We start from the raw sequence: 12772 nt of genomic DNA, 5'->3' as shown, positions 1-12772 counted from the left end.
AACCCTGTAGCGTCATGAGGAACCGTTAGCAAAGCAAACAAAGTGGCCGGAAGGCAATTCTACCCGTCCTCCTTGTGCTCGTAACAGAGCGCCCGCAAAACTCGCTTAAGTACTGAATGCCACTTCTCTACACTATTTGACTAAGGGTGATAGAGGGAACTGTGTATCAACTTTACCCCGCAGTTCTGTAAGAATGTGGAAGTCAGTGCGCTGGTGAATACTGACCCTTGATCCGCCTGAATTTCGGCTGGAAACCCAACTCGTGCGAATACCATCAAAAGCGCGTCTACTGCTTCGGTGGAGCTGAGATCTTTCAGAGGGATATCTTCTGGAAACTTTGTAGCCGGACACAGCATGGTAAACAAGTACCGGTAACCCGACTTTGTCTTTGTTTGAGGACCTATCGGGTCTATCACAAGTCGTCTGAAAGGTTCTGTTATTAAGGGCACTACCTTTAGTGGAGCTTTCCATGTCTCTCCTGGTTTACCCGAGCGCTGACAGGCGTCGCATGATCTCACAAAGTTTTCTACGTTTTAGAAACAGCCAGGCCAGCAGTATTCCATAAGCAATATTTCCTTTGATTTGTTTATGCTGAGGTGGCTAGACCACCCATTCCCATGACAAAGACTCAAAAGGTCCGCCCTGTACTTAGTAGGTACGACTAACTGATCCAGAATCCTACCCTTTCGGTCTCTGTAGTGCCAGTACAACAATCCACATCTCTCTTGTATCGTCACGTTGCGCCTAGCAATGCCTTCTTTAGCTGTGTGATGCAATTTAGCTAAGCTGTCATCATTCTTTTGTTTGGCTGCCAGTGACTATCTGTCCACACGTAAGAGCTGATCAAAGTTCTTTGAGGCCGATGATAGTAACGACCCTGCCTCGCTTGCGAGTGCGTCAGCTGGCCCTGCCTGCAGGCGTGAACTTTGACACTCTAGTGATACGCTCTCATCGAGCTGGTCACCTGGTAGGCTTTCCTCAACCGTATTTTCGTCGGTCAAGCCTAGCTCGTATTCGGTTACGGAAGTTATCTCTTTTGCTACTTCCGCTGGAGCAGCTTTTGCATTTTCAGCTGAAAGCGACGCGATTTTACGAACTTGGCCTCGCTTCAATGCCTGTACTACGCCCTCCCCCAATTTAAGCCATTTGCCACGCAGTAAATGATCCGACCAATTCGAAAAAAATGTAAGAATGCTGCAGCGACAAAAATGTGGAAACTGCAGCCTTGGTCACGAGCTCCCCGAACGGTCCACTGGTTTTGACTTTGGCCATGGGGAGACACACGCTGTGTTCTTCTACAACCTGTTTGATCCATGCTACTTCTCCAGTGAAGTCATCTACCGTCACGTAAGACGGATGGACAATGTCCATAGTGGCGACACTGTCTCGTAGCACCGGCCATGGTTTGCCATTAACTTGCAGGTCATGAAGATATGGGCTTAGAAGTTCCATATTCTCGTCTTTTTAATCAACGTAGGAGAGAAAACTACGCTTGACTTCCCGCAGTTTAGAGTGATATGTCACAGTTCGAGGCATTTATAGGAGCGGATTGGTCTAAAAGCTTTGAATTTTCCTTTCTGCTCATTTTTTACGGTTTCCCAGTTTATTTCTCCTCGCTCTTTTGTGAGGGCTTTTCCTCCACGTCTACAGGCTCCGGTCGTCTAGTCTGCGAACCCCTTTTGAATGGAAATGATTTCCATGGTGCATTTCGGCCGTCCCAATTTCCGTCCTCGGCGTTCAGCTTGCTGCGCGTTGCGTACTCTTCTGTTAATTCAGCCACCCTTTCCACAGTGTTTACATTTCCTCTGTCTTGCACCCATAGCTTCATAGATTTTGGGATGCGCTTGTAAAACTGCTCTAGACACATGCAGTCAATAATCACGTCTCCGCGCTCGTACGCTTCCGCGCTTTTCAACCACTCGACTAGGTTGCCTTTAAGCTATATGCAACCTCCGGATATCCCTTGCTTGTGCTTCTAAACCTTTGCCGAAAAGCTTTGGCTGAAAGGCGGTACTTTTTCAAAACACTGGCCTTAACCTTTGCATAATCACATGCATCCTGCGCATTGAGTCTGGCGATTACTTCCGCAGCCTCACACGGCAACATAGACAGCAACCGCTGTGGCCATGTACTCGGATCGAAGTTCATCTTCTCGCAAGTCCTTTCAAAATTTCCTAGGAAGAAGCCTATGTCGTTCCCGACATCAAATGGCTTTAACAGCCTGTTCATGCGATATGATTCTGCCTCACTTGATCGTCCGAGAGCCCCTTCACTTCCTTGAGACAACTCCAAACGTTTGCTTTCAAGTTCAAGTTGCATTTTTCTTAACTCGCGATCTTTCTCGCGTTCCTCTCTGTCCCGTTCTCCTCTCTTTCTGTCCCGTTTATCTCTTTTCCTAAGTAGTTCAAACCCAATTTCAATGTACTCCTCACTGGCCTGTTCGGAAATGAGTTGCAATAATTCCGACTTTAGCATTTCTTTGCGTACCTCCAGGCCCAGTTCCTCATCAACAACTCGTGTCTCAGCAGTGTCCTCAACTCCATGAATGCTGCTCTACTGCCTTGATCCTGCTCGCTAAACCTACCTAGGTAAGCGCAACCTAGCTATCAATCAACAATCCAGCTTCCCTACTGTTCTAAACAAAACAGCCACAAAATGAAGCCTAGAGAGTCAAAGCAAGAACCAAGCACTCACCACAGACACAGCACCACGTCACAAAGTCCGTCTCACCGCTGTCAGCCAGTTGTAATGGTTGGGGTCGGGCATGAAATAGATGGTAGCTGGTACATGCCGTCGTCTAACTCATCCACGCTGAGGACGTTGTTGAAAGGAGGGGCTTGTTCTCATCGAAAACGAGGAATATGGGATTTATTTACAGTGTCTACATGAGAACGTTACTGTTCATCAGTCTAGCATGACTGAGAGAGAATGCACCCTGAACAGCCGACGACGGCTGCTTAAATGCACTCTGTCCTCTTTAGATCCCTAGGTGAGGGAAAAGAACCGTTCAACTTTCGACCGATGGGAGCGTCCAAAGTCATTGTTGCCGACCCGCCTTTGAGGAGGAGGGTCAACACACTCACTTTCGCACAGGTTTCACTGACCACACCGAGGTGAGAAGGTTCTCGCAGACACGGATCCTGCTCCAAGCAGGCGTCTCTTTTCCCAGAGTTGACTCCGCAGACAGTGGCCACCACGTCTGTCCATTGACTGACGACTTCTAAGACCCGTGAGACGGCACCGCAAAACATCTTCCAGGAGCTCCCCTGCTCCAAACAGACCGTGACGGTCACGGTGAACACAGTAACAATACTTGCTCCGCCGACCGCCCCTGGACGTGGTGGCGCCGACGGGCTGGGGACTCGTATTGTCGTCCTTTCAAAGTGAGTCGCCGCAGTAGACATAGTGGCGCCGTTCGGTTGGGGACTGTCGCTTCCCCGAAGATCGCCAGCCTCCGTAGGTCGAACGTAATAGCATGTATCGGAAGTTTCCGGAATGTTGTCGGTGATTATATCCGGTGTCTGTTGTCACCGAACCTTGTGCATTCTGATTGCATGTATGCGCGACGCGAATGGTGTAGAACTTTCTGGATGACGCGCAGGCAACAGGGATTACTCTGGAGCGTTCGATGACTCGTGTATGAAAACCGACGCGTTTGACCGGCAGATCAGATTTTCGTCGATCGCCGACCGTGTTCACCGCTACCGCTGCACTTGGAGTGGAACTTGCTTTTGTGGGCATAGGTTCGCCCAATAAAAAGTCAGTTTCGTCATTCACAGTTTTACAGCTGTATTATTCACCTTCACTACTGCGTGACAATATAAGTCGATTCTTCATGCCTGTGCTGTCTGTACGTCATATCAATGCAACCACCCGCGTGCAAGGCGACTGCCTATTTCTGTAGGGTAGCAAACTGGACTCAGTCTGGTTAACCTGCCTGCCTTTCCTTCTTCGCTTCTCTCTCTCTCTCTCTCTCTCTCCCGCCGCAGTAACCTGCCTCAGAAGCCGCCACGGGAAGAGAGGCTGGTGGTTGATGAGGAGAGAGGTCCTTCCGGAAGCACTGCACCTCAGCATGTAATCCTTCAGTCGCCCCAATGCTCTCGGGCGACAGCACGTGCGTTTGAACTATTGCTATAACAGTTGCCGTTCTGCGGCGAACGTGCCCCGCAACTCGGTCGAGTGAGCGCATGCGCCCTTAACATCGGTGCCTTTGTATCAGCGCAATGAAAATCCAAGCACCACAACGAGTACGGGCAAAAGTGCCGAAGAAAGTAATTCGCTTTTGAAGATACTGTTCACAATCTCCGAGGTTCACAGAGGTCTGAAGACATGTTGCTCGGTTCACAGTACACTACGATGCCCTCACTGCCCCGACAGCCGGGTCACGCAGAATATTTTGCCACAGTCTTTCTGTGTACATAATTTATTTGCCTACAAACATCCAGAGTAGAGTAGCCAACCAGATGCATTTCTGGTTAGCATTCCTGCCTTCTCTCTTTATTTCCTCCTCCTCCCCCCCCCCCCCCTCAAGAAGCGCGTTGCAAGATCACCTTGCCCATTCAGAAGACTACACGCATTGGATGCGCATGTTGTTCCCGTTCCTAGCAACAAGTAAAAAAGGAAAAAAAAACGCGGCGAAATGTCTTCTTATATGTTTCTTCAAGAGATATTTCACTGTTGGTTGCTCCGAAAGCGCTTCATCGGCAACAGCATCTGCTCTTTCGTTACTAGTGGCAAGCCTTGACGGCCCTTCCTCAGGCATACAGTGTGCCTTCAGCCCACTGGCTGCCTTAAACGCGCTTCATTGAATAGAGTGCTCCTCCGTTCCCAGTGATAATTTCAGGCAGTCTCTTCTGGTGTGTCCAGTGGGTGCAGCGGTACGTACATTGCTAGATGCCTACGAATCACTTCCCGAAGTGCAAGCCGATAGCGTCAACTGTGTGTGCCGTGAAGAAACTATAGATTAGCCGCGGCCCCATGCTTCTGCACTCGTGGCAAATATTTCTGAATTGCCGTCAGTCGTTCGAAGCTTGTTCACGAAATCGTGGCAAGCAAACGTTGGTGAATATTGAGCAGCCACGGGCCAGCTGGAACCAAGTGGCTGAATACGTGGCGCTTTAAAGTTAATCTATTCCAAACTTTCCTATTCTAATTCTGCAATCAGCCCTCCGCGATTGGTCAAAAACTTTTTTGAACCACCCCCACTTCACCTGTTTGTCACGCGACGTCACGAAAACCGCGATAGCTCCCCATCAGATATGACGTGTACACACTGATTATGCATGATTTGATCGAACAAAAGAAAAATAGTTATTTCTGATTCGATGCCTTTTCGCCATTAGCCCTCGGCTATTGGTCAAAAGTTTTCGGGCTGCACCCACTGTCACCTGCCTGTCATATGACGTCACAAAACCACAAAAACTCTCCGCGTCAAAGTGACGCGTCAGCATTAAAGATGCATTAATATGCTGAACAAAGCTGAATTGTCTTCTGAATAGCCGCAAGCTACCCTGTTCCGAAAGAAATAAAAGATGGCTGTCGCTGATCGCTCAGGCACTGGCTACTCGCACCTGCCGGAGAGCATGGGTTTATTTGCATATAATAAAACATTTTGCGTGGCCGTGTAACGCTTTCGAGCACTTTCGGCACGTTTACGACCTCGTTCTGCCAACTCTTCTTTGCTGAGGATCCCTTTTAGCGTCATTCTTAAGTTTCCATTGCATGCCGCCGCGATTTTCGATTAGCCGCCGCAAGCTAAGTAAGGGAAAGTGGGCCAATCGAAGACGCCAGCACCACCCTCTTCATCCGGTTATCGATTTTCAGTGCGGTGGCTTGGCCCCATCGAATCCCTCTCCCCTTGAGCGTGCTCCTCGCCTCTTGTCAGCCAATTAGATAAGATAAGCTGCTCAGTGTAGGCAACGTTATTCATTTTTCAAGCAAACAAAAGTGACCTCCTATGAACGAGGAGAGCGTTTGATTGGTCTGTTCAGCCAACCCTGCGGGTGGCCGCCCGATGCTTGCGTCGGCGGTTACACAAATTTGACATCAGGAGATTAGAATAAAAAGAAATTGGAATAGTTTTATGTTATACGGCCCGTGGTTAACTTTCGATGTTGCGCGTTTCTTGTTCTCGAATTCTTACCAAAATTCAAACAGCAACACTAGCGCGGAACCCAGTGCGGCCTTTGTATTGGTTGAGCGCTGTGTAGCAACGCGAAATGCGAACGTCTTGAAAGGTGCGCACTCATTGTTTTTTTTTTCAGTTTCAATTAACGCTTCTACTGCTAGTCTTCTATATAATAACATGTTTGATTATAACTGCTGCTCTGGCACGCTTCTTCGACATCTTTATCGTCCGACGCTGAGGAAAGCGCTAGCGGGGACAGCAAAAAGAAAGCGATCATATAAGTCAAATACTCGGAACTTAGCAAAGCTGGCATCTACTTCGCACAACCAGCTATAAACTAGAATAAAGTAACATGCTCTATGATATCCCCGTTGGAAATCATTGCTAGAAGGATGCTTTAGAATTAGCACAGGGACAAAATAGGATATCCAACATTGTGGAGAACCGAAACGGTTTCCGAGAAGGATTCCGACACACTCAGCAGTTCCAAGATGCTGCAGTGAAGGTACCGAGGTATACAGATGGTGGAGAAAACAGTAGATGAAAATGAGTTGGGAACGACGGCATTCGAACTTCCCTATCTCGCCAGCTGCTGCGCCGAAATGAGGTTCCTCCTTTTTTCACGAATAAATGGGGTGGCTAAAGATGTGCCGACTAACGCGGATGGTCAACACGTAGCGGACGCGACAGCGATGACAGAAATCGGAAGAACGAGATGGATCGGCCACGCGGGGAGAAGAACTGACTCGTCAAGAACACCATCATATTTGCAATTTGAAGGGAAAGGAAGCTATATAAGTGGGGGGGGGGGGGGCACTTCATTAAGGCGTTCCTCAAAGCATTATCTTCATTACCGGTTATCATCACGCGCCGTGACCGCCCGTTTTCTTCTCGCCTGGCTCGTGTCGCGGTGCGAAAGACCAAGCAATGAATGCGTCGATGCGGCTAAACGCCTCAGCCACCGCTTCGCACCGCCTCTGACAGTAATGTAGTGACGGCGGCGTACCGTGCCGGTCGCCACACGTCCTGCATCCGCTGTACAGTACAGCTACGGGACGCGCGAACACCCGTCAGGTGATTACCCAGCTAATAAACCCTTTGTGCATGCTAGAGCACCCAGCTGCATGTCACTATCGCTTGCTCCCTCAGGGCGTCTTCCTCACGGCGTTGCTGAGTGCGGACGATCGTTTATTTCTTCCTGGCGAAGAAACAAAATGGGTGAATTTAGGTTGCGGACAGCAAAAAGCCAGCTGCTCGAAAAAAATGGCCTAGCCATTATCTGAACTCAGTCAATAGAAAATCATTCAACGTGAACTCCCCCCCCCCCCTCCCCTAGGAAAAACAACCTAGGTGAAATGACGTAGGTTTGACATTGTGGCTATAACGCGGAATACTGTCTTCCTTCTCTCTCTCTGTTTTCCTTTTTTTTTCTTTTTTGGCTACTGGCCAAAAACAGGGGTCGTAAGTGGTGGGCGGGGCGCGTAGGAGTAGGGCTGGTTCAGTGAAACTTCTCGAAGTGCTTCCCGTCGCCGTAGAGCTGCTGTGCTTTTCTTTTTTTTTTTTGCATTTTGCGGCTTCCAGCAGAGCGACCCTGGGGACTGGTGATAGGTTTTTGACTTACCGGGAAGACGTTTGTCAAGTTCGACCCTAGTAACAGTGAAAAAGGTGGTCCGGTCGGAGTGCCGGGAGAGGACCTGACCCCGTTTTCGCAGGAATTGCTTCGCAATCGACGTCGGCCTCAGTATTTCCAGGTTTTCCCCTTCATTAATTGTCGTCTTGTTCATCGCTTCGACATTGTCTCTCTTGTGCATTTGTATACGGCGGACTTTCGCTAGAGTTCTCCTCTTAACGAGTTCACAGATTCGCCTTGTGGTTGCCATGAAGGTGCCATACGAATGGCGTTTATACGATTGTCTGTGTAAGTATTTCGCTCCAGGGTGACTGTCACTGCATTCGCACTAAATCTTCAATCCAAATAACTAGATTTATTTATTTATTTATTTATTTATTTATTTATTTATTTATTTATTTATTTATTTATTTATTTATTTATTTATTTATTTATTTGAAATCGGGGCTACGAGTGCCCAACGTACATAATCCAGTTACTCGGTTACTAATTTAAGCCTCAGACGGAAATACAGCCAGAAAGTACGCAAACAACCTAAAAATGCTTCTTAAATTGCTGCCGGAGCGATAAGATAATGTCCCGCGTAGCTAACTGGGCTCAGCCTGGTTAATCTTGGTGCCTTTTCTAAGTTACCATCGTTCTTGGCTACATGGCGTCCTTTACCACCATCCTTCTTCGAGACGCAAAATATGCTTCGTTCTTAAAATTATGTAAAGCTTGTCACTACGTTTGATGGTAAGCTCTCCTTCACCCGCAACAAAAATATCCCGCCCTAAATACCTTCACTCTGTGCTTCAGGGTTTTGGGAGAAGCCAACCAGCGGGCTGTCGTCCTCGATGCAGGAAAGCAAACTTACACTGAGGCCGAGAAGAAGCAATTGATTATCTTTCTCTCTATCCCTCCCTTCATTCCTATCTCACGAGAACGTGCTACTATCTGACACCTGCCGTTTCAAGGATTATCCACGTCTGCTGCCGTGATTAACACGCCCCCCTTAGTCGCACCATACTATGTAGATTACATTCACCTATAGATAACGCGGAGCCTACCCTTAGTATGCACACACTCTGCTTCCCGATGGCTAAGAGGAGCGTTCCAAAAGGTATGCTGACCGCCTCTGGTGCAGCACGTCAAGGATATTGGAGGCAAAGACTTACGGAGTCGCCATCTGTCGATAGAGGGATAACGCGGCGCGCTCGTCATAGGTTTGGCTCTCGGCACTCAATAAAAACACCACGCGGGTGCCCTCCTGGACGTTTCCATAACTACTCTCGAAACGACAAAATTTTTTTACTGTCAAAATAATCTTGGGCAAACAGAAACCACAGAGTGGTTTACAGACACTATCTCTTTACCGAGTACGTACAGTGGACGCCAACTGCGCGCGGTCGCCGCGATGGACTCCCCCGAACCGGTTTCTCACGTGAAAGGTAGGCAGTTGCAGAGAGAAAACTTTGTGAAGTATGTTCTTATAGTGTATGACCAAATGGAGCATAACAGAATGAAGCCTCAGTGCAGTAATCGCGCAGGTTCGCAACGACCGAGTGCGCGTCTGCATGCATGTCCGTGCACAATGTTTCGCTTTCGCTGCGAGCGTGTTTTCGCACCGAGCCGTGAGCTTTAATCCGTAGCATGTGAGCATTTGATAGCGCACAAGCAAACATTGTTACGTGGACGCTATAATTGTTCAAAAATAATTTCGTTATAACTGGGAACTTCGACGCCTACGGCGACTTGTGATATGTGCCATCGCGACGATTCAACATATTTTTTTTTCTTCTAAATTGTTGGGCGTTTCAATATCATTATTTCTGAAGTTGCATCGCCCTGTATGTTTATCAGTCTTCTTAACGAGCATTTTCTCGCTGCTTCTTTCTTTTTTAATCCAGTACATTGTTCGGGGCTAAATCAAACATCAGCACATTCCATGCCTATTTTAATGTGGTTCTACCGTTTGCTTTCCATTCCACTGAAATCGCCAGTATCTATCCTAAACAAGTTCATATACCAAAGCTTCGTAGCATTAGCCGGACAGCGCGCCGGCGAGCGTCTTAGTGTGCGCCTTAATTCTGCTACTCAACGAACATCGCAGCCCCAACGCCGTATCAGAAATGCTCCTCGGGAAAGTGCTTGCTGCACACCCGAGTTGTAGCCGATGGCTGCTTACCGGTTCTAATTTTCGCGATCCAAGCTTCACGCAGCCTCTTGTCCTGCGGGCACGTGTGAAGATTGACACCGGGCTCCGTTGCGTACGTTCGGCACTGCGGCACCGAGCAGCAGCCTACCATATTATACGCCTTCGAAGGCAGCCAATGGCTATTATAGTGCTTTCAAGTGTTGTCAAGCAGACACCCGTAGCGGGAAAACTTCCCCACTTAATCACAACCGCAGCTCATGTGGACCTTTAAACTTTCGTTTTCAACTTGCTCCGCCGGTTCCAAAGCAGCCGACGCGGACGCTGTGTCCACGTAATCCCTCATACCACGTCACGCTGACGGCGGCACCAGCTTTTCCAGTGGTGGAGCTCGCCCCCAATACTGGACCAATGTCCTGACTGTGCCAAAGTGACCTGGACTGGGACCTTAGTTTCGCTGGAACTAATAAATGTTAGTTCCTCCCACCCACCCACGCCTTGTCCTGGCTTCAAGGGCTAGGTTAAGTACACATGCCCAAACATCCAAGTGCACTAAGGGACAGCCGCGCCGTAACTCAATTGAAAGAGCATCGCATGGGCCGTGCGGAGGTCGAAAGGTCGGCTACCACTGGTTGAAAGTTGTTTTTCTTGCTGTAGCGGGTAAAACTGGGTGAGATGGTTGACGTACTGGCAAGTTCAGCGCTTGTCCTGTGTGTTTCTTTTCGCCGTGTCGGCGTCCCGTTAGCGCTGCCGTTGTAATGAACGTGAACTCGCAGTGTTTGACACCCTACTGCAATTCATTTCCTGTTAAGCGGGATTTTTTGTTTGTCAAAACCTCGATCTCTCCAGTCCTGCTGTGTTGTATCCTTCATTGCATAAGCCGTGCTCACACTGCGTCCTGGTACGCCACGGTTTCTGCCGGCTCCCCTGTCGTTCAAGTTCTCTGTGGCTTTCTGCAGCCTTCTCGCAGCCACGTTCGACGCCTTTGGAGGCTACTTCGTTCAGAGTGGTGGCGGAAGGCGAGTTTCTTCGGCGACTGCCTGCGCTTCCGCTGCCCATCCTTCCTCCACCAGCCGCGGTGGCATAGCGGCTACAATGTTGCGCTGCAGCTAAGCACGAGGTCGCGGGATGAAATCCCGGCCGCGGCGCCCGCATTTCGATGGGGGCGAAATGAAAAAACGCCCATGTCCCGTTCACTGGGGGCACGTTAAAGACACCTGGTGGTCGAAATTAATCCGGAGTCCCCCACTACGGCGTGCCTCATAACCAAATCGTGGTTTTCTCACGTAAAACCCCAGAATTCAAGCATCCTGCCCCAACCCGGGTGTGTGCCGCAGCGTTTACGCAAAGTGGTGCAGGACGACCTATCAGCTTGCGCGATTCCCGTGAAACTCTGTCGGCCCGACTTCATGACCCAAAAATGAAGATTACTGCTCGGAATAATGAAGTAAGGATCTTTGGCGACCACAGCCTACCGGACAAGCAACTCCGCGTTCTCGAACTGGGTTCGAAATTCTGTGTCGAGGCACGCCAGCTTTCTGTGCTTGATAAGCTCGCCCTGTCCCGCAGCATCTCTCACCGAGTACTCCCTCTCCCCCCCCCCCCCCTAAGTAGAGCAGCATTAATACTATATATACATGGGTTAGCGCACCGACTTATGTATATTGCCACTCATCACGGTGGATTAACGGCTTTGCTGTTGCCCTGCTAAGCACGAGGTCGCGGGATCAAATCCCGGCCGTGGCGGCCGCATTTCGATGAGGACGAAAAATGCAAAAACACCCGCGTCCCGTGAAATGGGGCCCGTTAAACGTTTTGGCGCGTAAAACCCAATAATTCAATAAGAGATTGCCAGTGGTTTCGATGTGAATGGCTGTTTCTTCAGCTTGGGACAAAGTCAGGAGGGCTTCCGCCGCTGTAGAAGAAAAGAGGGCAGGTCAGTCTGGGAAAAACCTGTGCTCTGTAAATCATCCGAATCGTCTTGCTCCTTGTGTTTGTCATGTAGTGTACAACACTCCACTTTCATGTAAGAGAATGTACATTTATCAGACTGGCGCCTGCCTCAATGAGTGGTTACGCCAGCACAACAACAATTTAAAATGCACGCCTTCGTCACATCTGTCATCACATTGTTGATCATGTGGCTGCAAAACCTTCTGAAAGAACACATGCCATCATTAGGTACATGGATTAAAAATATACGTGAACTCATGGAGGCTCTCCAAATAAAGAAAAGCCATGAACATTGCAGTTCCTTACCTTGTGACAGCTTGTTCGATTGCGAAATCAGCGTTCTTGAAAGATGACGTTGATACCAGTAGTATTGAGGGTGCGCACGCGGACGGACTTTTTGTATTCATTCTCTTCGAACGACAGAAAGCTGAGCTAGTTGGTAAGGATTCATTATGCAAAAAGGTAAGGCGCGCAGACAGGACACAGGAAAAGTGGACAACACGAACGCCGTTCGTGTTGTCCACTTTTCTTGTGTCCTGTCTGCACGCCTTACCTTTTTGCATAGTGTTCGTGTTGAGCACTCGTCCCTGTGTCACCGACCCATTTGAGGTGCCGTTATAATTATTTTTCTTCGATTTTGTATCCACTTTTTTATTATTAAACGCGAAGCTTTTCATAGCGAACCTCGTCAGGCTTTCGTGACCGTGGGTGCTGCGTGGTTGTTTTCTAAGCGAATAGGCTGACCAATCACAGCGGAGGACGCGTGCTGCGCGCGTCGCGGGGTTACTTGCACCACTACCAGATGGCGCTCGCCTTCGTGCATTCGCTGTTGGCGATGTACACTGTAAGGAATGGAAAGGGCGCTCGAGGGAAGTAATATCGGGTTTAATATCTCATGCAACCACGCGGGCACCATAGTAGAGCAGCA

The sequence above is a fragment of the Dermacentor variabilis genome, chromosome 2, assembly GCF_050947875.1.
Source record: "Dermacentor variabilis isolate Ectoservices chromosome 2, ASM5094787v1, whole genome shotgun sequence".
In the NCBI taxonomy this organism is placed as follows: Eukaryota; Metazoa; Arthropoda; class Arachnida; order Ixodida; family Ixodidae; genus Dermacentor; species Dermacentor variabilis.
The sequence above is the reverse complement of the archived record's forward strand: the minus strand, read 5'-3'. Positions refer to the sequence as shown.